Raw genomic sequence first — 26,745 nt, 5'->3', positions numbered from 1 at the left:
ACTTCTGGCTTTCTGCTGGTTAATTGGTGATAAGATGTTTTTACCTGGCCTGGCTTCAAACCATGGTCCTCAGATCTCTACTTCCTGAGTAGCTTTGAGGAATACAGGCATGAGCCACTGGTGCTCAGCTCAAAGGTCTTTGCATTTTTGGCTGCTACCTGTAGAAAGGATTTCCTTAGGAAACGAATGAGAACTTGACTCTACCTTCAGGAGGTTTCTAGCCAGATGAAGAAACAGCAGAAACACACAGCAACTGGGGGACTCTCTTGAAACAAAATACCAACTAGGACAAATTAAGGGACATATGCTGGTTTTTGTTGTTGTTGCAGAAAACAAAAGATTAGAGACAGTTGAGGCACCCCAGGAACAGAGGGGAGAGGCATGTGAGCTTTCTTTCTTTCCAGGAAGGAATGAAGCTGGGCCGGCACAGAGAAAGGAGCTGGGGATCAGGCCAGGGTAGGAGCCAGTCCTGTGTGTAATGATGGATGATTTCAGGTGGATCTGTTGGGGTGTTTTGCTGTCTCAGAGCACATTTTTCCCCCAAACAGGGAGTTCCTTCTGTTGAGTCAATTTCCCTTAAAAAAAAAAAAAGTAATTTCCTTGGTGTGGGCTTTATTCTTCATGTCCTGTCACTTCTTCATTCTAGGTGAGAGGCATTGGTAATGTCACCATCAGATTAGGACAAGTATCTCAGGGTACCTGGAGAGGAGGAGGGGACACCAAATGCATTCCAGACTCACATGGAGCAATTGTTAGTTCACCATTGTGACCTATGGAATGGAGAGGTGCCAGGGGCAGGGAGCTGGAGAATGGTAGGTCATGCAGGTGAAGCCATTTTGGAGTAAGGACACCTGGGGCTTGGGAGACCACTGGGCTTAGTGTCACCTACTACACTGAGCTGATGGGGGCCACAGGGAGTGGAGTCAGGGGCTCAGTAGGGGCAGAGTCACAGACTTTGTGGGAGCAGAGTCAGAGACTTTGTGGGGGATGAGTAAGGGTTCTGTGAGGGCAGAGTCAGGGCTGTGTGGCATGGAGTGACGGTCTTTACCGGGGCAGAGCCAGGGACTCTGGGGTGGGGTGAGTCTCTGTGAAAGTAGAATCAGGGGTTCTTAAGGTGGTAGATTCTGTGCTCTATGAGGCAGGAGCAGGGGACCCAAAGGGTGGAGTCGAAACTTTATGGGGGCAAAGCCAGGGAGTCTGTAGGGTGAGGTCAGAGACTATGTGAGGGAAAGGTCAGGAGCTCTGCGGGGGTATGGCTAATGACTTAGGGCTGGGGTCAAGGGCTTTGAGAGATGGGATCAGGGGCTCTACAGAGCCGGAGCCAGGGACTCTGGGGCCGAGTCGGGGCTCTGTGAGGGTGGGGTCAGAGGCTCTGAGGGCAGAGTCAAGCTCTGTGAAGGTGGAGTCAGGGGCTCTGGGGCGGGGCCAGGGACTCTGAGGGAGGAGTCAGAGGCTCTGGGGACCCTAGGGGTTTGGATGCAGATATCTGCTGTCTGTTGGCTGAGTGCTGACCCCTGTGGGAACCAAGATGGGAAGCAAACACGCTTCTCTCCATCTGTAGTGATAGCGCAGGGTACACAGTGTGGAGGGGGCAAGAAGGGCAGCCCCAAGTCCTGCGAGGACAGCCCAGTCTCTGCTATTTTAGCACTGGTGCTCCTTAACTGTAAGGGGACCAGAGAAAGGGGCCTGGGAAGCAAGAGATTGTGGATGCTGGGCCCTGCCAGGTGGATGGACAGGTGCTGAGATAGACAGAAACCCTGGGACCTGAACATCTTTGTGTCAGGGGAATCAGATGCTGATTTTTGCTGAAAGGGAATAGGCCCCTCAGATCAGCACTGGGGCTACAGATGGGTGGTTGAGGGCTGACCAAAATTCATTCAATAACCCCGTGCTTTCCTCGTTATTTATTATCCTTCTCTCTGGAAGGTCAGGACCAGTTCTGCTTCCCCTACGAAGCAGCCAGATTAACTGGAGATCCAGGTGCCCTGCTTGGGGACATAGGACAGGGATTCCTGACAGGAACCTGTCCATCAAGGGAATGTAGGACCATCAGGTGGTAGGTAGACAGGACCAATATTTCCCTGGCTTCAAGGAGGCCCCCCACCAGCTGGGTAACACCTCAAAACAGGTATCTGCCTCTTCACTCCCTGTGGCTGCCTTTGAACCTGAACTCTGCAAAGCCAAAGCGACAATAAAAAAACAAACGAAGCAGGTGCTGCCATCAAGGGCAGCAGGCAGGTGACTTGGAACTCAGGAGGTGCTGTCTTTCTAGGTCTTCAGTCTCCCCATTTCCAAATAAAACCACTCAGGATCCACACTCAGCGGCAGCTCTGATTCCAGTGTGGAAATATAGCAGCATGCAATATGTTGTTTTGGCAGGGAGCTATGAATTTCAGGATGGAATGTCTGTCACGGGGACCCATCCAATTAACTCACTTGTCGAAAAATCAGAATAAATAGTTTAGGGAGGTGAGTGCAGATTTTGCTCAGAACTTTATTCCTTGTTTGCTTTCTGGGTTGGGCAGATTTGCAATCATCAAGATGCATGTTAGGGACAGGGAAGGAAAGAAAACAGAGCTCCACATGGGGTCTGTCCTTATCAGGGAGAAAGGGGTCATTTCCATGCATTTTGGATTAAGGAATTCTGGGAAGTCCCATCTTAGAAAAATGTTATGGAAGACCTTGTGGCCAGACCCTTCAGTTTTAGACTCAGGGCTATTGTGGGGTCTGAGACTGATGTTGTCTAGGAAAAGGATCCATTTTCTTTGTCCATTAAAGAATTAAAAGACAGGGTAATAGTAAGTTTGTTCAAAGGTGAAAGGAAAGTCCTGAAAGTAATGGGACTTTGTTTAGAGAGGGCCCCCAAAAAGGAGTTCAGTGGATTCCTGTTGGAAGGCAATTTTGTACTCTGGGGCTCCTCCCATAGCTCCTCCTTTGGGCTTTATATTGGTTGCTTGGTGGCTTGTGTATGTGCCACCTTGGCTCTTTTCATGAACTGAGCATAATGCCCAGGGCATTATGGGAAGAAATGTTTGAGTGGGAACTCAAAGCATTATGGGAAGAAAGCATTTGATTAGGAGTCCAAAGCATTATGGAACAAGGAATGCCATGATGGCCCATGTATCACCTGCTACATGTTTTATCCATCGCTTTTTATTCCTATCTACCTAAAAATTCCCTTTCTTTCCTTCAAAATGAAGTTGGGCCTCACTGGAGAAGTTTCTGTACCTTCCTAGGCTTTCCAATGTGGCTGGTCAGCATGGCTGTGCCTGGCTTCTTGGGTAAGCAGCCAAGCCTGAGTGAGGCCTATTATAGGCTTATGACAGGGTGGTCACCAGGCCCTTGAGGTTAGCGGTGGTAGCTGGCATTTTGAGTGGTGACATGTTTCCACTGTACCTGACTGTATGGACTCCATGAAAAGGATCTTTCTACAATATCAGTTCCCTTGGGAAAGCGACACCCCAGGTGTGTGGTAAGGTGGTTTTCTGGGGGATACTGGTCATGCTGTGCTTCCTGTTGTGTGGGTTCCCATTGTTGCAAAAAATATTCCAGGGAGAAGCAAGTGGCACTGGGAAGGTTAGAGAACTCAGGTTTGTTACACTGGCAGGTCCAGAGGACTCCCTACCCTGAAGGCTGAACCCTGACTGGCAGGAGTACAATCCTTTTATGGCTCTTGGGTTCTGGGTTTTAGCTCTGGGTAGCTGACAGGTTTTTCTGAGTTTTATTTTATCTGAATGAATACAGTTTCTTGAAAATTACTCAAAGTATAAAGCTCAAGCTAATTTTTTTATTTTTTAATTTAATTTATTTATTAATTGAACACAATTTTTTTGACAAGGTGTTGTGCAAAAAGGGTACAGTTACATAGGAAGGTAGTGTGTACATTTCTTGTGATATCTTATGCCCTGTTTTCTTTCCCTTCTCTAGGTCATCAAGCTAGTTTTGATCAAGCTGGTTCTGGCCCTAGCAGGCTTTTCCTTACCAGGTTGAGCTAGTTCTGATAATGGCAGTTTTTAAAAAATTACCTCCCCTTTGATGTTCTCTATATATTAGAGAACAGCATCTTTTAATAAATTGTGTTGATCTAGAGGCTGATATCCTTACAATGCAAGGACGTGCACCCATCTTCCTTTCCACTGCCTGTTCTAGGATGCTAAAGAGTGAACTATGAGGGGGAGTATGCACAGAGTGATTAAGCACCTGCTGTTATGGATAAGACTAGGCCTGCTAAGTCTAGAGTCTGCCTAGTCTTGAGAACCATCCTCCAAACAGCTCCTAATGGGTGGGTCTGGGGAAATTGCTAACACTGTCCCTGGCCTTCAGTTTAACCCATAAACTAATGTCCAAGATATGGTTTATTCTGATCTGGTGGTGTATACTCAGTCCTGATATTCATCCTCAAATGTTATAGTTTTTATACACAGTCCAGACACAGCATTTATTGCTAATACTCTGAAAGGTCATCCTCAAGCTTCTGCTATGTGTGTGGATCAGTCAGCTGATGGGTGACCAAAATGGGGCTGTTGTCTTGTTCTCTCTTCAGATTTCTTCACAGTGGGTCTTGGTGGTGAGCTTTTTACTTTCCAGGTCTCTGGATCCTCTGGGATAGCTCTTAACTCATACATGGTGGATCCAAGGAGTGATACCTGTAAACTTTCTAGTGGGTGTGACAACATGGGGCCCCACCAACTGAGTGGAAATAGTTTCTTTTCTCCTGTGTGCCTATGTGGGTATGCCAATAATGGGGATTGAACTCCAGGCCTGGGCACTTTCCCTGGGCTCTTTTGCTTAAGGCTATTACTCTACCACTTGAGCCATAGCCCCACTTCTACCTTTTTTGTGGTTAATTAAAGACAAGAGTCTCACTGATGTTTTCTGCCCAGGCTGGCTTCCAACCACAGTCCTCAGATCTCAGCCTTCTGAGTAGCTAAGATTACAGGCGTGAGCTACCAGCGCCCCTATCTTTTTTTTCAGTTTCTGGACCATTTTGACTCCCTTACTTGTTAAGAGTGAGTCTAGTTTCCAAGGTGAGGGGTGCTTTTCCCCCTTGTATTTTCACCAGCAGCAAGGGAGTGTTCCATGGCGACAGGCTTTCCATCAGGATACCTGCTTTCTGAAGTCTCTGGACATGGGTTTTGATGCCCAGCAGAGCATCGTGAGGCATTGGATATAACCTCTGTCTTATGGTGTTTCCTTCTGGAGTATGGTGAATTTTAGCCATGCCTGGAGGACTGCCTTCAGCCAAGAAAGGTACTAGGCTAGGTGGATTTTTAGTCAGCTCATCTTTTTTTTTTAATTTTTTAAAATTTTTTTAAAAATTTATTTATTAATTAAATATTTTTGACAAGTTGTTGTGCAAAAGGGGTACAGTTACATAATAGGGCAGTGTGTACATTTCCTGTGATATCTTACACCCTGTTTTTCTCATCTTGATTGCAGAAACACCATGGCGATTCTCATGGATGTGTCACTTTCTATTCTTAAGGCCACCTCATTTCTCAGTGTCAGGTAGGCTGACTCCCTCAGGATGAAGGTAACCTGAGTTACCAATTTAGACAGATTGGGAAGTCTGGTAAGTATAGGAACTCATGGGACCCTAGATAGCCACCAAGTTGGCAGACTTGGGTTGGATGAAAAGGTCGTGTGACCTGGGAGCCAGTAGCTCCCACGATGGTGATTTCCTTGCCAGTGAATGGTGCCACTGGATGTGTTACAATAGAATGTTCCGCCTTAGAATCTACCATGGAAGTCATTGGTTGGTCCCTCCACCATCAATTCGACTGTGGGGTTCCCAGGGGCCAAGCTAGTCCCCACTCCCCCCCCCCCCCAGTCTGAATCTTGTGCAGCTAGACCAATGAAGTTTTTCTGCAGGGCCTCTGCCTAATACTATTTCAGTGTGGTGCCTTCTCACTTGAATTGGCCTGCCCTCCATTCTGGTTAGGGCATCTGTTTTTTCAATGGCTGAATTTCCTGCAATAGGTCCATTCGTTTTTCTGTAGGGGAGGGGATATCTGTTGGTCAGGGTGTACTTTTGCTATAGTCCAGGCCAATGCATAGGGTTAAGATGGCTAAGATTTGCCCATCTGCTTCTTTCCAGTCATCTTGGTCTCCAGCAGCTGGGGGGGGGGGGGAAGGGGGGCATTCATTCCCACAAATCCCTCCAATTTTTGAAATTTCTTGCATATATCTATATAGGACTGGGCCACAAACATGGTGTTCACCAACCATTGGTTTTCAGAGTTCCCTGGATCAAAAAGGGTAAAGAAACAGCCTTGTATAATCTTTCATAAAAGTCTGCATGTGTTTGCTTGGGTTTCTGGAGCACAGTTTTGGTTTGGGGCATATCAGTTGGCTTTTTGGCCTCTGCCCTAACTCCTTAGAGCAGTGTTACAAGATACTGTACCAGATGATCTTTATGTGCCTTGTTGTTAGAGTCCCATTGAGGGTCTGTGTCTGCGTTAGCGGCCCAGGCCCGTGCTTCTGGGTCTAATTGGCCACCTGGGACATGTTCCTGGAGCCACTTTTGGGCTTCTGTCAAAATGTACCTCCTTTTCTCAGTATTGAATAAAGTGAGGAAGAGTTGTCAGCAATCACCCCAAGTTGGTGGGTGTGTCTGAAAGATGGGGTTTCTCTGAATAAGGGGCTATATGGTGTTTCAAGATGTCAGTAGTACTGAAGGGTTGATAATAGAATACAGGTAGCCCCTTTTGGACTGGTGCCATCCAGACTAATTGGCTAAGGGCTCCACACTTCTCGGAGGGGCATTTGCAATGCTTGATCCTGAGCCTGCTATGTAGATCTGAGCCATCAATCCACAGATTTGGGGGGTCTGTCCCCACCAGTTGGGGCAAGACTGATGGTGGCATGCTTTCAGACAATGCCCCAGGCACCTCTATCTGCTGCAGAGGGGCAGTGAGGACATACAGCAGAGGTTCAGGGTTCCCCTGATCTATGGGCTTCTTTACTAAGACTCTACAATGACCTTGTGAATCTGCATAGAAGCTCACCCATGTTGGCAGGGCTAAGGCAACCTGCAACCAGGAGTCTACCGAGGGAAACTAGTCTGGGTGACAGGCTCTCCTGTCACCAGAAGGTTCAATTGTCTCGTGGCTAGGACTGGAGGGTGCTTTCCACTGGTGGCTCTATACCAAAAGGCAGCCATTTGACAAAACAGAGGGTCCAAAGATGCCCGGGAGTCATCTTGATTCTGTAATCCCCAGAAGAGCCCCCTTTAAAGTTCTTAAGCAGGCAATCTAAGGTTGTTGAGTCTGAATGACTGGGGCCCATGTCTCTCCCTGCTTCCCTCTTGCGGACAGACAAGAGAAGGTCATGCTTGTACTGTCCTAGTGGATGAAGCTGGCTGGGCCAGAGACCCCCAGGCCCTTACCTGATTCAGAAACAGATGTGTACAGTTGGCCCATCTCTCCTGTGTTTGGGAGACTGTTGCTTTCTCAGAGCTGTGAGCCTCCCAGAGAAGGAGAACCTGAATAACTATCAGTTGGCCTTGCCTCCTTCAAACTTGGGAACTTCACACACTCCTAGGAACTTCACACCCCTGACAGCGGATGCCTGCAATGGTGGCTTAGAGGGTAGCTCAGTTGGGTTGCTGTTGCCTAGTCAGGGAACCAAAATATTGTGTAGCATGTGGGGTGGTGTGGGGGGAGGACAAGTAGCATTTGGAGAGTTGAAGAACTCAGGTGTATTATGAAGGTAGGCCCAAAAGAATTCCTACTCTGCAATCTGAGCCCTGACTTGGCTTCTAGGTTTTAGTTCTGGGTAGAGCGCAGGTGTTCTGAATTTTGATTGGCCTCTACCATTTCAGTTTCTTGAAAATTACTTGCAGTGTAAAGCTCAAGCCAGTTCTGATCAAGCTGGTTCTGGCAATAGCAGGCTTTTCCCTACTTGCTTGAGCTGGTTCTGTTAAGGGTAGGTTTTTCTTAGAGCCATGGGCAGGACTAGAAGAGGCAATTGAAAAGATGTTTTAACTGGGTGCTGTGAATTAACTAAAAGTCCCCCAGCTTTGTATCTGTGTTCTTTGATCTGAGCTATTCTTAGATACAGTCTCTTTGCAATAGCCTTGTTTCCAGAAGGAAAGAGTAAATTTAGGTAGCCATATTATATGTGGAAGGTAAACTGCCCCTTAACCAAGCAATGCCATCCTCTTATTGTCCTAAAGCAAACAGCCAGAAAAACTCAGAAGACTACCTTGTTCCTATTCTGTCCCAGTAATAATGTGATAACTTCTCTGGAACTCCTCCAGAGACAATGACTGAGCTAATGGTCAACCAAGCCGTATCTATAACTTGGGGCTGTATGAATGATGCATACTTCTCTCCCTCCCTGCTTACATTTCTCCCTATTTAACCTGAAGCCAATGTCTATAGCCCTGAAGATGGCTGAAGATGTGTTGAGGCACTGTCTTCCCATGGCTTCCCCTGCCGTTCAGTATGTTTCTTTATTTGACACATGGAGAAAGGGTGTGACTACTTGGTACTTAGGCATTTGGGGTCTAGAGTCCAAACACCTGGTTTTAGGACCCCACTGCAATGCTGAATAGGAGACTTTCAACACTACAGGTTGCCCTTGGGATGCATTTAGAGGAATTCTGAGGATAACAGTTTGGACTGGGTATCTCTCTGTATTTCTTCTGTGGCTCTCAGCTTTTGGCTCATTGCCCAGGTGGAAATGAAGCCCAAGGCCATTTTCACACGTGGTCTGTATTCTTCTTAAGGAATCTGATATGAGCCAGTGTTACACAGCCAGAGGGGCAGCTAGAGGAATAAGTTTCAGCTATCTGGAAAAAAAAAGAAAGAAAAATAAACCCCCAAAACAATAAAACAAAAACAAAAACCTTCTTGGCCCATAGGGCCTATACTCCTTTTCCAGCCTAGTGCTTTTGAAAACCTCTTTCTCAGGAATCCAACGGCTCCCAGACTCCTCTTTCATGAGTTCACACCCAGAACTTTGCATCAGTATTTTCCCAATTGTTTTGGAAGAGTTCGATCCAAGGAAAGTATAGTTGGCATTCTGCTTAGGAGCAAAGTGCCCCCATATACTGATACCAGGGAGGGCAGGCTGTATGCAGGCCTAGCCTCATCCTGGCTGTCAATCCAGAGTCAAAGGCATCTGCTTCAAGGGCTGCAGACTAACTTTGTCTTTGTGCTCCATGCTGCTTGCATTTCAAAGGCTCCTGGCAAATTCGGTGTGTCATTCCTGGAACCTTCAGGAGTCACCATGGTGACGACTGAGTAGGCCCCAGAGAAATGCATTCTCTCCTCTTCCCAAGTCCTTCTTGTCTGTTTTTTTTTTTTTTTTTTCAACAGAGCTGAGGCTTGAGCATTTTTTCTTTTTCTCTTTTTTAAACAAGCCACCAAATGGGATCTCTCTAAGCTCTTTGCTATTTTATAGAAATCCCATTCTATATAAATATATATTCTAGTCCTTACCTGCCTATGTCCAGACCATAAAAAAGCAACAAAACTCAACAAAACATGCATTTGTGTGTTTTGTTTTGTTTTGCTTTGTTTCCTTGGCAAATGTTTGAAAAAGGAACCTGGTTTTTCTGCCTTTCTCCATGAAAAGACTGTGTTGCAGAATGGTTGCAGTGTGCAACAGATACACAGAGCTCCTGCCAAGAGGATAATAGACTGTCCAGCCAGCCCTGGCACCCATGGAAGATGACTTGGAGTCTGTGAGTGTCCCACTGCAGTTGGCAGAGCCGTGTCCACCTTATAACACCCAGGGTTTTCCACATACACAAATTACTTAGTGATAGGCTCCTCTCCTAAGATCTTCCTTGTTGGCTGATGGTTGTGTGAATGTCAGAGTGTACTTACACAAACCTAGATGGTGTCATCATTTCACATGCTCTGTTTCAACAAAGAGACACAGTAGACTCAAAAAGTATGAGGAACAGCCCTTCTTACATGGTATAGTGTGTTTAACTAACCTTTTAATAAGCAAGAGTGATACCTAAGGCTTGGGTTCATTTTCTCTGACACTTAAAAAAAAAAATTAAAGGAGCTGGGCACCAGTGGCTCATGCTACTCAGGAGGGTGATATCTGAGGATAGTCATTCGAAGCCGGCCTGGGCAGAAAAGTCCATGAGACTCTTAACTCCAGTTAACCACTCAGAAAAAACTGGAAGTGGCACTGTGGCTCAAGTGGTAGAGTGCTAGCCTTGAGCACAAAGAAGCTCAGGGATAGCGCCCAGGCCCTGAGTTCAAGCCTCAAGACTGGCAAACAAACAAAAAAAATTAGATTAAAGGTCAGGAAAATATTTAAGCAGACAGAGCAGGTTTATCTGAGAGTGAAATAGCTAAGCGGACCCCTTGTGTACAAAAAGGACATCTAGAGCCGAGTGTCCAATAGAGACCTCTCAGAAGGTGATTGTGGTGTTCAGGGGCTCCTCTGATATTTCCTTCCCTGAGCTTTGTGCTGATTGCCTGAGGGCTGTGCATTCCTGGCCCTATCTCTTTTTCTTGGGAACCCAGAGCATTATGGGAAGAAGTAGCACCATGATGAGCCACACATTATCTTCCACAAGTTACATCTACCATTTTGTATTCCTAGAACTCATGCTAACCATATAGTATAATGTAGTTAAATGCATAAACCATGAATATAGTCTTTTAGCATCACTAAATTTTATGTATCTACATGATTGTATGTGATGTATCTTTGATGACTGGCCGCACAGGTATATATGCATCAACCATCATGACTAACAGGTAAGCACTGTATTGTATTACAATGTTTTGATGGCTGCAATGTTTTAGGTGTAGGTTTTGGGTTGTTGTGGTTTTTTTTTTTTGCCATTATCATCTTCTGGGACCCCCAGCATATAGGGAGTTTGTCATTGACTGAAACACAGGACTATTTGGGTGCACATTAGGATCTAAGTATTACCATTACCACTGTGGCCCCAAGATCTTGAGCAAGAATCTGGAAGATTTTTCAAATGAGACTGAATATTAGAATTTGTCAGTAGATTAATGTAGAATGATTGACATACCCACATTTGTACATTTTGGGAGTAAAAAATCCTGTGTCATGTGTTTTTCAGTGCTGTGTTACTCATTTTATATTCAGGGAAGTGAAACTATGGCTCAAGTTGTGGAGTGCTAGCCTTGAATAACAACAACAACAACAAAAAACAAGTGAGAAAGCAAAGTCCTGAGTTCAAGCCTCAGTACTGGCACACATACACGCAAGAAAGTCATATCAAACCTGTGATCTTAGCTACACAGAAGGCTGACCTGTGAGAATCAAGGTTTGAAGGCAGCCCAGGCAAGATAGTCCATGAAACTCTTCTCTCTACTTAACTAGCAAAAAGCTGGAAGTGGAGGTATGGTTCAAATGGTAGAACATCAGCTTTGAGTGGAAAAAGTCTAAGTAAGAGGCCAAGGGTTTGTCTTAGCCTCAGTAATGTGTGTGTATACATACATATATAATACATACAAACATGTACATATGTTATATAATATATATGGGTATGTATATTTATTCAGGAAAAACTGCTGGCTCTGTCGCTCCCACTACCAGCTCAAAGCAGGACACTCAGCCTCCTGAACCCCTTGTATTTCCAGAAGTCTTCAGAGGCAATGTCTATGTTGTGCAGGGTGCTTGTGTTCTCCATGGGTGGCCATTACAGGCTCTGTGTGCCAAAGCTTTGTAGTGGGCTGTGTGTGCGTGCGCGTGCGTGTGTGTGTGTGTGTGTGTGTGTGTGTAACACTTTCTCTGCTGTGTTAGCCCCTGAGAGGAGGCTCCAGTGCAAGGCTCCCAGAGATCCCCCGCATCCATACCAAACATTCCATGTCACTTACAATGTTGTCTCCTTCCAACAGACCTTGCCCTCCTCCCAGAATGGGTTCCAGGAACCTTGGTAAGTAAAGGGTACAACTTTGTTTCTAGAAGCTTCTTTCTGACAATGGAGGCTTCCCTCCCTCAGACTTGCTCTGCTGTTTTACTTCATGGTTTCTTTATTTTCCAGGAGACACAAGCCTTTGAGAATATGATAAAACCCCAAAACAATCTCTCAGAAACATTTCACTGGAAACATTTCAGAGAAACTGAAGAGTTTGCTGGACCTCTAGGTAGAATCTTGGTTGGGGGGGGGGGGCACGCATTTTCTTGCTTGAGAACTTTCTAGTCCCTGTTGTGGACTTCAGATGAGCCTCACTCTGCAGCTGCCAGACGCAGCAGCCATGGCTGAATCCTGACACGGGGCCCTGTATCAGGGCAGGCCAGGCTGAGGCCTTCACAACGTGTAGATCCACTTCCAAATCCCAAGTTCCCAGATGCTGTGCACACCAGCATGAAAGGCATGGCTGTCTCCCCACGCCCGCTCTCCGCACCTCTCATGAAACTCTTCTTTGGAAAGGCCAAATACTACAGCCCCAAATCCGAACCCCACAGTGCCCAGGCTTCAGTCAGCATGTGAGACTAGAAGGTCCCCAAAACAATGACTATAAGAAAGACACACTTGGGAATCCTAATGTAACCTGACTCTTAAAAAATTCACATACACATTCTTTTCTTTTCTTATTTTTTTTTGTACCAGTCTTGGGACTTGGACTTGTGACTCGGGCTCTGTTCTGAGCTTCTTTTGCTCAAGACTAGTGTTCTACCTCTTAAGCCACGGCTTCATTTCCAGCTTTGTTTTTGGTAGTTTAACAGAGATAAGAGTCTCACAGACTTTCCTGCCTGGACTGGCTTCCAACTACATCCCACAGATCTCAGCCTCCTGAGTAGTAAGGATTACAGGTGTGAGCCACCAGCGTCTGACACTACCAATTACTTTCTTGGTCGTGAAATAAGTTTGTCTGTTCCCCCTGCCCAGTGAGCTGTCTATTCATATATCTTTCTTTGGGCTGCTATAAAAAATTAACACAAATTTGGTGAGTTGAAGTAACACAAATTTATCCTCGCACAGTCCCGGATGCCAGAGATTGAAAGTAAACATCTTCTCTCTCAATGTTCTGGCAGAATCTTTGGTCATCTCTTCCAACTTCCGCTGGTTCCCAGAGTGTATCATTGGGTCCATCTTTATAGAGCTCCCCCCTCCGTCTTTTGGGGTCTCTATGTGTATATCTTTTATCTCTTAGATGGACATTTGTTATTGGATTTGGGGTCTACTCAGCCAATTCGGGATAATTTCTCAAGATCTTTATCTTGATGCAAAAGCACCTGTCTTTCCCAAATGAAATTGCATTCATAGGTCCCAGGTGTTGGGTTTTGGAGTATCATTGTGAGGGGCCTCCATTCAAATCTCTTTATTATTGCTCACTGACATCAGAGTGTGCAGTAGTGCCTGGCCTGCAGTCAGAGTTCATTAAGTCATGCATGTATTTGCTTCTGATGGTTTGGATTTTAAACTTGGACCTAGACATTCTATCTGTCCCATTCCCAGGTCTCAGTCAATGGTGATATGTGTTTGGAATAAACTCCATGTCTTTGGCGTTCCTTGACTATAAAAAAATAGCTGCCCAACAAATTAGAATACACAGTTTCTTGTTGCCCACAGGGGTTTCTGCTGGAGTATTTTATACCATTGTTTCCATTTACTACATTTCAGGTATGCAGAAATTACATAGGCAGAGAGTGAATATGTTAGGAAGCTTTTCTCTTCTCTAGGGTAAAATCTGTTCAGACTCTGAGTGGCTGAAAACAGATTGGATTTGATTGAAGAGGAACTGTTTCTGTTATGTATTTCATTGTGTTTGCAAAGGTAAAAAGCTACAAAATTATTTATTTATTTAGTGCTAGTAACTCTATAGTCTTACAACTTTGCTGGGCTTTTGAACTCAACGCTGGTACTCTATCATTTGAGTTCTTTCTCTGCTTCTGCCTTTTTTTCTGTTGTTGCAAATTGGAGCTAAGAGTCTCACAGAGGGAGAGTTTAAAGATGTTTCTACTTGGGTTGGCTTTGAAGCACAATCTTCAGATCTCAGCCTCCCGAGTAGTTAGGATTACAGGCATGAGCCACCAAATCCCAGCTAAAAAGCTAAACCTTCATAGAATTGCATATGTCCATTTTCCAATGGTTGACCTTGGTTCTGCTGTAGGGCTGCTTGCTGACACTTAGTGAATTCCATGTGTTTATGTAGACATACACATATAGATCAAGAGACATTCTCTTCCCTCCTTTAAAAATGTAGCTGGTACAATACCCTTTTGAGATAGTAAATGAACATCATCAGGCTTTACCCTACTCTAGAGTACACATTTGAAGCTTTCATGTTAAAATATGCCATAAAGTACCTTTGACTTTACAGTCAACAACAGTTTGACAGGGTTAAAATGAGAATCAGCCTGACTTTAAAACTCAATTGCTCCCTGTGTGTGTAATTGACATGGTATGCACCTTGTAATTCACATAGCTAGTCATATGTTACTTATGAAATGTTTGGAATCCAGAATCTACTCCTCCCTCCCCCAAATAAAACAGCAGGGAAGGTCCAAATTCTTTGGTCTCTATTCATTGTGAAAATTAGCTCAAGTTGCTTATTTTTTTCTTGTTTTTAATTCACATTCTTTTTAAATAGGAGGCTTCTAGGAGCAGGACTTGATTAAAAATTGTTTATCCATATTTTCCCCATGAATAAGCAACAGAAGAGTCTAGAGAGAAGCAGAAAAAAGTAAGCTTCCGGTCTGTAGTGCTCAAAGCATGTCATGAACATTAGGAAATGTCAGAAATGCACCCAGAAAATCAAGACATCTTGCCCTACATAGCCAAGTGGAAATAGGAAAAGTTTAAGATGCATTACACACCATGATTTTGAATTTCATGTAGTAATAAAATCCAGCAACACACAGCATCCATCGGTGAAATCAGACCCTCTAGAAAAAAACAGACTGTGTGTCACCCCAAGGGTGTCCATGTCCAGGTTCAAAGGACGGTTAGAACAATCTCTATAGACTGCTCTCTGTTCTTCAAGGATTTCCACAGACTTTCTTTCTTTCTTAGATGTACTGTAGATCATGTACAAATAGGCTAATCCATCTGCAAAATGCAAGCCCAACTGGTCTATTACAGTTAGTCTCATTGTTTCGAAGTACTTTGTATTGTATTTCTTTTTAACTCATTGTCAAGTCTATATTTTTAGTTAATGTTCTTTCTCTCTGTCTCTCTCAGTAGTAGTGGGGTTTGAACTCATTTGCTAGGCAGACATTCTACCATTAAACCAAGACTTCCAGCCCTTTTGGGCACTAATTATCTTTCAGATAGTGTCTCACTTCCTGACAAGCATGTGTCTAGACTGTGACATGCCTGTTTTAGGCTTTCTGTCATTGCTGGGTGACAGGTGCACACTATCACATTCAATTACTTCCCGTGGCAAAGGAGTCTCATGGACTTTCTGTCTGGGCTGAAATCTCAGTTCTCCTAATCGCAACCTCCCAGGTAGTTAGGATTACAGGCAAGAGCCACTGCTGCATGGCTAACTTCTTGAATTTAGTTGCTTGAAAATAAAAGGTGGCTTTGTATTAAAATCAGCTTTATTAATGAATTTGTGTCAGTGTCTGTGTTTTTGTAACTGAACACAATGGATTCACACCTTGGTGAGCATAAAGCCAAAACAAACACACCCAAAAAATAAGAGTGGAGAAAGATTTATTACCTGCACCAGGTAAAGTGGGTGTTGGAGTTATTTTTAAAGTGATGTCCTCTCTGAGTAAGGAAGCATGGGGATTGTATTCAAGGAACCTGCATACTTTCCATAGAAGGGTACTTTCTGGGTAGGCATATTCTGGAATATGCTCAATTAAGGAGTATATTTCTGAACATGCTCAATTCAAGGTCATAGTTCAGGAAGGAAAGATAGTGGGTAGATTTTTGACAAGCTTATTTAAGTCATGGCACATATACTTGAAAGGTGAAAATGGCCCACAAGAATGCTTTGGGGCATGCTAACCTTGCAACATTAAAATGCTTTAGCTGAAGAAAAGAAAAGGATGAGAATGCTTTGAAGGTGCTTTCATGTAGCAGTTTGGCCCTACAGTGTCTGCCTTGCTGAGCAGCCAACATTTTGACTTTGTATTAAATTTTCTCCTTGCTGCTCACTGACTGGAGATAGAGGATTATTTATTCATTGAGAGACTGGATTTTCCTATGTATCTTTATGAGAGAAACTAGATGAGTTATTTTTGCATAAAACTGAGTTCAGACCAAATAGAGTTAGGAGAAGAGTAACTGACTTTAGATTCCAAAACCAGCTGTGGTCGCCATTAGATACAAAGGCAGAAGCCAGAGGCTTTTTTTTTTTTTTTGCCAGTTCTGGGGCTTGAACTCAGGGCCTGAGCACTGTCCCTGAGTTTCTTTTGCTCAAGGCTAGTGCTCTACAACTTGAGCCACTTGGCTTTTTCTGTGTATGTGGTACTGAGGAATTGAACCTAGGGTTTCATGCATGCTAGGCAAGCACTCTAACACTAAGCCACATTCCCAGTCCCCCAGAACCTTTGTTTTTGTAACTTAAAAAAAATTATTTTGTGCTGCTAATGAGGCTTGAACTCAGAGTCTGGGTACCATCCTTGAACGTTTTTGCTCAAGGCTAGTGTTCTACAGCTTGAGTCACAGCTTCCCTTCTGGCTTTTTGGTGGTGGTTGGAGATACGAGTCTCACAGACTTTCTTGCCCACTCTGGCTTTGAACCACCATCTTCAGAGCTCAGCCTCCTGAGTCATTAGGATTAGAAGCATGAATCACTGACACGTAGCTGTCTTTGTTAACTCTTAGATAGGCATTATTTAATGTACACCTCCAATATACCTAAGTGTTGAAACCTATTTTGTAATTCGTCAGATATAAGGTAGAGGTATGATCTGTCCACACAGAGACCACCTCCTTTTACTTTTCCCCTTCTTCCTCCTCCTGGTAGTATTGGGAACAGAAATCTTTTTTTTTTTTTTTTTTTTTTTTTTCGGCCAGTCCTGGGCCTTGGACTCAGGGCCTGAGCACTGTCCCTGGCTTCCTTTTGCTCAAGGCTAGTACTCTGCCACTTGAGCCACAGCGCCACTTCTGGCCGTTTTCTGTATATGTGGTGCTGGGGAATCGAACCCAGGGCCTCATGTATACTACGAGGCAAGCTCTCTTGCCACTAGGCCATATCCCCAGCCCCGGGGAACAGAATTCTTATGTCTGCTAGACCATGTAAACTACAAGTTCTTTTGCTTTCAGTCTGATTTTCAGGTACAGTATCAAGGGTTTTGATAAACCAGCCTTGGATTGTGTTTATCCTACCTCTGCCTCCCGAGTATGGGATGCTGTAGGCATGAACTGACGTACATGGCCTTCCTGAGAGTGGGCAGGGTGCCGGACAGAAAGAAGCAACAAACCTGTACTTTCCAGCCACAGGGAAAAACCAAGACATCCAAGTGTTTGGAACTCTTTGTCCCTGGGCTACTACCAAGGGCTTTGGAAGAGTGTGTGTGTGTGTGTGTGTGTGTGTGTGTGTGTGTGCGTGTGTGTGTGTAAAATACTGTGTCTCATTGGTGATAGTTCTAGTAAATCTAGGCCCTTTTATTTTTTTCTTTGTTTCTTCCTGGAATCATCCATTTGTTCTGCTTGGTTCATCCAATTTCAGACTCACTCTTCCTGGATCTCAATACACTTTTCCATCTTGAAATCTGTTGGTTTTTTTTTTTTCCCCTTCCAAAGTGCTCCTGCTTTTCTTTCCTTGATCATTCATGAACATTCCATGACTCTCAGGGACCTAATCTAACACCGTGGGCTCTCCTGTCGAGAAAGCTCCCCCTCAGAGCTGTTTTGGGATTCTGCTAAGGTATTTATCTGTGTCTATTTTGGGCCAATGTTACACAGTATATTGTACCTTGCTGATCCAAGAGGAGAAACCAGGCACAAAGCCAGACTCCCCTGTACTTATTGAATGTGAACCCTTCAAGTTAGTTAACTCTCATGTGTCTCATTTTAATTCTGGTGTTTTGACCTATCTTTTCTAAGTGTGGTAAGAAACAGGTATACCAGAAAATCAAAATTCTTATCTTGTTTGACACATGCAAGGCACGAACCCACCTTCTTGCTGGACTTGAATGACTGCTCTTTTCATTTAAGAGCTGTGTAAGTTATTTATCCTTTCTATGCCTACAAAGTAGGGATACTAATCATACCTACTTCCTAGACTTTTTCTAAAGGCCCTATAGGATAGGGTCTAATAACATTCCATATTCAACCTCTTAGCTATTTTTATCATTCACTTTGCATTCTCCTCTTTCTGGAGGCCTCATTTGTGGTTTTGAATTGTATTATAACTAAAAGAAAGCCAAGAGCCAAGCCATCAACTTCTGTAATGGGGTGAGATCTAATATCCAGGTACAAAAAGCATTCTTCACTGGAGAACTAAAGCTTGATACCCTTGAACATTTGCTGGTATTGAGTAAAAGGTCCTACTAAACATGCAGAGATCACCACCACCCTTCTCCACAGTACTTGCTAGTTGTATGTGCTTTTCCACAGCACCTATTCACAGACATGAACTGACTACTGAGGGTGTGTTGGAAGATCTGGAGAAGGTATGTTCATATGTGCTCCATTGCTGGGATTCTTGGGGCCAGTTCCACCTGGGGAAAGGTGTACTAGGAAGACAAAGCCTTCCAAGTTCATTAGGGACACAGGTGAGGAGAGCATCTTCCGGCAACATTCAGCACATAGAAGCCAACATCAACAGCTGCAAGAAAGATCCGGTCCTTGATGATGCAAAACCGGCCATTAGCAACAGATGTGGTTAAATTTAAAAGTGGTTAAATTAAAGCCATTGGCTTGCTGGAAAGAGCCAGGACGTTTTTCTTTATCACAAGGAGCAGAGTGGGATCTCCCTGAGCTACTGCTGGGAGAAAAGGGTTGAAGGCTGCTATGGTTGGTTCTTCTGAATGGGGCTCAGGGTGGTTTTTATTACCATAGTTACAGCATCCTGTATTCCTCAAATGGCTCACCAGATTATAGTTACCCAAAGAACCAAGGATGCACATAGTTACAGAGTTTCAGGTCCCAGAAAAGAAGTTTGTTTCCTTTCAAGGAACATCTGCATTTAACTCCTGCATCTGTACTGTTCCCTGGGTCCCCAAGGGAATGCCACCTACCCTGGAGGCACATTATGCTCTTCTGGTGATCTGCAATTCGTCCTTATGCTCATCCCTGTTCTTGCTGTTCCTTGTTCCCCTGTGCTTAGGGTCCATGGCCAGTGGGTTTGTCTTCTCTTACAGTAAGCACACAGTGGAGAGTGCAAAGGGCACAGTTGCCCTCGCTTTATTTCTACTTAGATAGAGGCCTTCTCTGTTTATTTCCACATGGATTCTGGATAGGAAAGTAAAATAATGCTCTGTGACCTTTCAGCAGGGCGCCAGCTGCTTCTCCGCCCTTTCCCCTGTGGTTTAGCAAAGCACATAGCCAGTTCTGTAATAGCCTTGTTTCTGGAATTCTAACCTCCTTCCCAGCATGGTATGACTCATGCTGAGAGCTACATGCTGCACCCAGGGTCACTGGGCAGAGCAAATGCTCATGGGAGATGCACTTCCAAACACGGAAATCTGTCCTTGGGAGCAGGTTAAGTTTAGCTAAAAAAATAAAAAGATAAAAAAATCCCACTTTGTCTTGACTCATCTTCAGGTTCAAACCTCTCCCCCAACAGGATATAATGAGAAAGAATTCTAAAATGGGCACTGTAGTGTTCTGCATTATGCCCAGGAGAGTCCTTGAGTACTGGGACTGTAGGACTGTACCAAATTCAGGGGAACAGAGGAGGGTCACGACTTGAGGCTGAGCTGCAGACAACACACCATTGGCAAACACTGTCCTCATTCAAACATTTCACTTTCTTATACAGGGACTTGAACTCAGGGCCTTTGTCTGCTAGGTTGCCACTCTACCACTTGAGCCACACTGCCAGCCCTGTTTTTGTTTTTGTTGTTGTTAATTTGGATGAAGTCTTTCAGGTTTCTCTTGCCAGGCTGGCTTTGAACCTCCTCCAGCTCTCAGACTCTTGGTAACTAAGATCACAGGTATGATACAGACACCCAGCTTCCTAAAAAAAAAATTGTGTGTGTGTGTGTGTGTGTGTGTGTGTGTGTGTGTGTGTATGTTGGGCCTTAAACTTTGGCTGTTTGCTCAAAACTAGCCTTCTATCACTTTGAGCCATAGTGCCACTTCTGGTTTTCTGGTGGTTCATTGGAGATAAGAGTCTCATGGACTTCCCTGCCCAGGCTGGCCTGGAACACCGATTCTCAGACCAGCCTCTTTTTTTTTTTTTTTTTTTGGCCAGTCCTGGGCCTTGGACTCAGGGCCTGAGCACTGTCCCTGGCTTCTTCCCGCTCAAGGCTAGCACTCTGCCACTTGAGCCACAGCGCCGCTTCTGGCCGTTTTCTGTATATGTGGTGCTGGGGAATCGAACCTAGGGCCTCGTGTATCCGAGGCAGGCACTCTTGCCACTAGGCTATATCCCCAGCCCCTCAGACCAGCCTCTTGAGTAGCTAGGATTACAGATGTTAGCCACCAGCACCCAACAAGAGTTCCCTAACCTGTTTAATCCAAGTTTTACCCATGTTGCCACTTAGCACAGAGGTCTGGGTGGCAGCTCAGGCTTTGATGCTATTACTCGTCTTCAGTGGATGGACTGGGAGAGCCATGAACGCTGGTTTTCACAGCCAGAAACTAAAGGAATTCAAATCTCCTACAATCTTGAGTACTGGGATAGTCCTAGCCTCCACCCTCTCAGCCTGCCAAAAACACTCTGTCAGGGCCAAGCCCAATTACTCCTCATTTCTTCCTTCCAAAAACAAGAAACTTTGACACTTGCTCAGGCTACAGCTTTGTAATAAAAAACTGGAGGATGTAGGATGTGGGGAAAGGGAGAGAAGAGAGCCTCAGAGTTGGGTGTTTGGACAGTTTAGGGTGGAGTTAGAAACTGTGGAATGGGCTGCAAACATATGGAAGAATATGCTTCTTATAGTAAGCTGTGGTTTCCCTTTGGTTTTTCAGGGAATAAGAGATTGAAATTACTTTGTTTACTGGTCTGTGTTGTTCCGCCTTTCCAGGAGGGTCCAGGCTGGGTTCACATGTGTGAGTGGGTTCTGGGCCCATTCATCTCAACAGGGAAAGCCTTAGAAAGTGTGATTCCTTCCTGGAAGTAGAGGTAGAAATGGGGGATTCCTGGATGTAGCCAACAGGCCATGGTAAAATGTGGAGGTGGGGATGGGGTGGCCTTGGTTTATATTCAAACTATATTGGCTATTGACTTAATGCTGTGCTAGGAAATTAGTGTCTTGCCTACCTGGATGTGGGGTGACTAACTGCATTTTACTGTTATTGTTGTCTTCATTGTTGGCATCTGAAAATGAGAGGGACCAGTACAGAGATACTTAGTTTAATGTCCTAGATATGACCAACTTCTGTGGCTCGCACCTTATCTCTCAGAAAAGACATTGACTCATAACCAAACGATCCCTGTGCACAGAGAAATAAAACATCCTTTCTCTTAGTTCATTTTTGTTTAAGGGTACTCAAAGAGACAACTGAAAAGATGCTTCGTCTGAGCCCGGTGAATTAACAAAAAGTCCCCAAACTTTGAATCTGTGCTCTTTGATCTGAGGTATTTTCAGCTGCAGGCCCTTTGCAATCACCTTGTGTGCAGGAAGAACGAGAAGATTCAGGTAAGCATCTTGCGTGAAAGGCAAGCCGCCCCTCAAACAGACAATCTTTTCCGTTATCCTAGGGCAAACAGTCCCAAACTCAGGAGACCACCTTGCTCCTGTGATAAGATGATAACTCCTCTGGAATTCCTCTACAGACAAAGCTCATGGTCAACCAGGTCACACTTATGACCTGAGACTGTTTAAACTCTGCATATGTTTCTCATCCTCTACTAATTCTCCCTATTTAACCTGAAGCCAATGTCTGTACCTGTGAAGATGGCTGAAGATGTACTGAAGTGCTGTCTTCCCATTGCTGCCATGGACTAAATCTCCTATCTCTGCCCTTCACCATGTCTTTTTACTTGAAATAGGAGGGCAAGTGGCCTGACCTAACTTGGGACTCTTGGACTTGGGCCTGGGGTCTAAAAACCTAGTTTTAGAACAGATCGTTTCCATAGGCTGCTCAGGAAATGGCTGTTAGAAATCAGAGTAAAAAAAGCTAATGGTTTATTTCTGTCTCTTTCTCCCACAGATGAGTTTGAAATTCTTGCCTGGGGCCATATGGAGAGGATTTTCCAGAAGGAAATTTATATACTGTTCTGTTTCTATTCAGTGGTGTAAACGAGCCTTTTTGAAACAGTCCTGTCCTTACATCAGACTGTGATACCAATGATTGTTTAATTGCCCTTTAGTCTACATAAGATAAGGGACTATGTCTCAAAGTTGTATAATTCTCTTAAGCAAATGACAGTCAAACTTCTCAGTGTAGTTTTTAAAAGAGAAAAGAATTCCTCACATAGGTTAAACGCTTTATTTTTTCTCAAGTGCTTTGGCCTGTATTTTGTTAAATTGGATAATGTACATGAAAGCACTTGTATAAATTTGTCACATAACAAAAAAAGTTACATTTTGTTATGATTATGGATTTGATTTTTCATGTAGAGTCATACAGGAACTCAGTTGCCAGAAACAGTGAAGCTGCATTTTAAGAGGTAGAATTGGGGGTTTTTATTGGAGAGCGAGTGGCTGCAGGTGAATTCTTGTTTCAAAGACCTGCAGTCCACCGAATACACTTAGCACTGTTAAAAAACTGAGCGATGACAGTAGTAAAGCAAAGAAGAAGCAGAAAAACAATACCAAAAAACCAGATCAACTTCATTGGAGAGCTGAAGTGGGACGCCTTGTTGACTGGAGGAGAGCTAGGAGACATGAGACATGGCATGGCATAATGGTGCCTGAGCTGGTCTGGACCTAAATAGGGTCAGCATCAGGGGGTGGGGTTACAGGAAACTGGAGAGTTCAAAGCACAGGACTGCCAGGTCCAGTAACCTACTGTCTAAGTCCCTGCCCCTGCCTCTAGGAATTCAGGCATGCCCATCACCTTGGAGGTAGAACTTCCCTGCTTCTACTATGAAGACAAGATGGTGCCAGTTAAACCCAATACTCCTATCACCCACCATGTGGCCAAGATGGCACCCATTAGATCCAGTATCCTTATCTCAGTAGGCTATTGAGATTCATAAAAGGGAAATTAACAGCCCAAGTCACTGTGGGAAGTTGGGCCCTGATTATTATTAGTGTTCTTTCCTCTCCAGAGTGGGCTTCCACCACCCATGGGGTATGAGAAGAGAAAATTACAACATAGTCTTCTAGTTTTGAGGATTTTGATTGGCTTTACTACATTTCTGAAATTGTTTTCAGTCTGGATGAAAAATACTTGAGACTGCTCACCAGACACAGGCAACTTTTATTTATAGTCATAGAAACCAGAAGTGAGATACAGAAATGGGAAATGACGTAGAGAGAGGGGCAAGTTTTATTTATAGTCATAGAAACCAGAAGTGAGATACAGAAATGGGAAATGATGTACAGAAAGCTTGATTGGTTTCAGCTTGTGTCTGTCTTATTTATCTTTCTAAAATGGTGGGCCCAGATATTGTGTAGGTTCCTACTAGGGAAAGTCCATCAAAGACAGGCCTCAAGTCTAGTGCTCTACCACTTGAGCCACAGCTCCACTGCTAGCTTTTTGGTAGTTAACTGGAGATAAGAGACGCATGGATTTCCCTGCCCAGGCTGGCTTAGAAATACAGCTCTCAGATCTCAGTCTCCTGAGTAGCTAGGATAACTAGCCTGCCAAAGAAAGTTGTGCCCAACACAATGCACAGGATGGCCATCCTCAGGCTCCAACTCAAAGCCCAAAAGGAACAGGGCCTGGTCTATCATGTTTTGTTCCCATGCTTATCTGAACAGGAAGCACACCATCTTCGGGCCAGTTGTTGAAGGTTCTGACACACGAATACTCTGGAGCATGTGCAGGGTGATGGGTGTAAGGAGAATCCAGAGAGCTTGGTGCAATCACAGTGTTCATGTTCCCCTGCCCCTAACACACACAATGAGGCTGATTCATAGATTGCTGAGGGTCCAAGGCCAGAGTATAGTGGTGCCAGCCACAGCCAGGGAGCCAGGCATACTGCCAGAGGGTGGGGCTAAGGCTAACAACCCAGCAGCCAGGAAACAAGGTGTAGAGGAAGAGCAATGCACTAGTGATGCCAAAGAAAAGCCCATCCAAGGTTCTCTACAGCTTCTGGTAGCCACAGGCAAGTCCACTCTGGGTCCTGTCAACATAGCATTGTCATTGTGGTGAGACTCTCACTCCTGCTGTTACCTAAAGCTTCCTGACACCTTTCGCTCCTTCTCTCTACAGCCTGGGAATGGCCTTGCTGCTCTGAACCTGTCTTCATGCTAGAAGATTCAGTTTCTCAAGTCTGTAACCAGACCAGCTTCTAGGCTAGTTGTTTTTTTGTTTTTTTTTTTTTTAACATTTCCTCACTTAAAGGAAATGACCTTTGACTCCTTATTCTTTTGTGAGGCACAGCCAACTCTAAAACAAATCAGTAGCATAATGATTTGTTAGTATGTAACTTAGGAGTTTACAAATTGTATTTTTTGAGCTGCTTTTGAAAATTGTTATTCTAAAGGTGATATACAGAGGGGTTACCATTTCACAAGTCAGGTAATAGGTACATTTCTTTTTGGACAACATTGCCCCTTCACTCAACTTATATTATCTTACCTCATTTTTCCAATATCTTCACAAGGATGTTTAGAAAAGCTGCTGTTCCTCTCATTTTACATGAAAAGGGCATTCAAGGCATTTCTCTTGGTTAAATATATAGATAGCTAAAAAGCAAGCCATATGAGAATGCAGAGTGTGCACATATTTAGTTGTATTTCTAGTACTATTATGGTACTTATCAACTGGTCATAATACATGTTTGTGGAATGAAAGAGCAAATCAAAGCATGTAGTCAAAATATTAAAAAGGATAGATTGTTTTTTCTTTTTTTGGCAGCTGTGGGGTTTGAACTCAGGATCTTGCACTTGCTAGGTAGGTGCTCCACTGCTGTGTTATACCTCCAGCCCTAGGGTTGGTTTTAGTATGGTTATGGTTTGAATATGGTTTGTCTCCTCTGAGACCCAGGTTGAAATTTAATCCTGTCAGAGCAATTAAGAAGAGATGGCATGTGCCAGGGGCGGGGCCTTCTTCACTGTGTGAAGCCTTGCTTTGCTGAGGGGCTGCCAGCAAGAAAGCCATTACCAAATATGGTAGATATGGCCTCGTAACCTCGGACCAGAACCACCCCCCCCCCCAAATCTCCTTTCTTTAAAACATACCCAAATCTATAGTATTATGTGATAAGCAGCAAGAAATGGACTGGGACAATAATGCATTCATGCCAGCATAGACACCAAAAGTTTTCCCTGTGGGAGGCATGAATCTAGATACTCAAATACCCTTTGCACTAGTGCGCTGAATTGAAAATAAAGAATTACTGACATCTTTAATGAGCTTAAAGTTAAAGCAGTAGCTTTCCAGCCCAGGCAGAAAAGTTCCTATGAGACACTTATCTCCAATTAACCACTCAAATACTGGAAGTGGCGCCGTGGCTCATAGTGGTAGAGTGCCAGCCTTGAGCACAAAGATGCTCAGGGACCTTGCCAAGGCCCTGAGTTCAAGCCCTAACTGACACAAAGAACTTCTTTCCCTCCCTCCCTCCCTCCTCCCTCCCTTCCTTCCTTCCTTCCTTCCTTCCTTCCTTCCTTCCTTCCTTCCTTGTCTTTCTCTACCTTTGTTTTTTCTTTAAATTTGCTTTTATTTTGTTGTAAAAACAAAGGGAAAAAGAAAAGAGTTTCATACAGTACATAAAAAACAACAACATCAACAACAAAACAAAACCTCTTGCTCCACATCTTGGAATTCATTTTGATTAGTATCTTTTTTTTTTTTTTTGCCAGTCCTGGGCCTTGGACTCAGGGCCTGAGCACTGTCCCTGGCTTCTTTTTGCTCAAGGCTAGCTCTCTGCCACTTGAGCCACAGCGCCACTTCTGGTCATTTTGTATATATGTGGTGTTGGGGAATTGAACCCAGGGCTTCATGTATATGAGGCAAGCACTCTTGCCACTAGGCCGTATTCCCAGCCCCCGATTAGTATCATTTTATATGGTCATATGAACATACCTATTGAGCTATCATGATCTTCTGCTAGGGCTGTCCTAGACATAAACTAATTGTTACAAATGCTCTCTCTTTTCTGTCTTTTTTCCCCTCTCTCTTTTCCTTTCTTCTTTCTTTTTTCTTTCTCTATGTCTCTATCTCTCTCTTGCTTCTTTTCCTCCCTCCCTCCCTCCCTCCCTCCCTCCCTCCCTCCCTCCCTCCCTCCCTCCCTCCCTCCCTCCCTCCTTCCTCTCTCCCTTCCTCCCTTCCTCCCTTCCTCCCTTCCTTCTTCTCTTCTCTTCTCTTCTCTTCTCTTCTCTTCTCTTCTCTTCTCTTCTCTTCTCTTCTCTTCTCTTCTCTTCTCTTTCTCTCTCTCTCTTCTCTTCTCCCCTCCCCTCCCTCCCCTCCCCTCCCCTCCCCTCCCCTCCCCTCCCTTCCCTCCCTCCCTCTCCTTCCCTCCCTCTCCTTGTGTCTCCGTGTGTCAGAACTGGGCCTCATTCTCAGGATCTGGATGCCATCCCTTAACTTTTTCTGCTCAAAGCTGGCACTCTATCACTTGAGCCACACTTCTGTTTATGGCTTTTTTTTTTTTGTGGCTACTCAGAGATA

General features: G+C 44.4%; 1 long non-coding RNA gene across 1 annotated transcript; it reads left to right on the top strand.

The window, feature by feature from the left end:
- The first annotated feature begins 741 nt into the window (after positions 1-741).
- LOC125347895 lies at positions 742-25,162 on the top strand. Its single transcript, XR_007210281.1, has 3 exons — positions 742-812; positions 22,174-22,258; positions 25,146-25,162. It is a non-coding gene; the product is annotated as an uncharacterized LOC125347895 (long non-coding RNA).
- The last annotated feature ends 1,583 nt before the right edge of the window (positions 25,163-26,745 follow it).

Source organism: Perognathus longimembris, chromosome 3, assembly GCF_023159225.1.
Source record: "Perognathus longimembris pacificus isolate PPM17 chromosome 3, ASM2315922v1, whole genome shotgun sequence".
Classification (NCBI taxonomy): Eukaryota; Metazoa; Chordata; class Mammalia; order Rodentia; family Heteromyidae; genus Perognathus; species Perognathus longimembris.
This window is presented reverse-complemented; position numbering and strand designations above follow the sequence as displayed.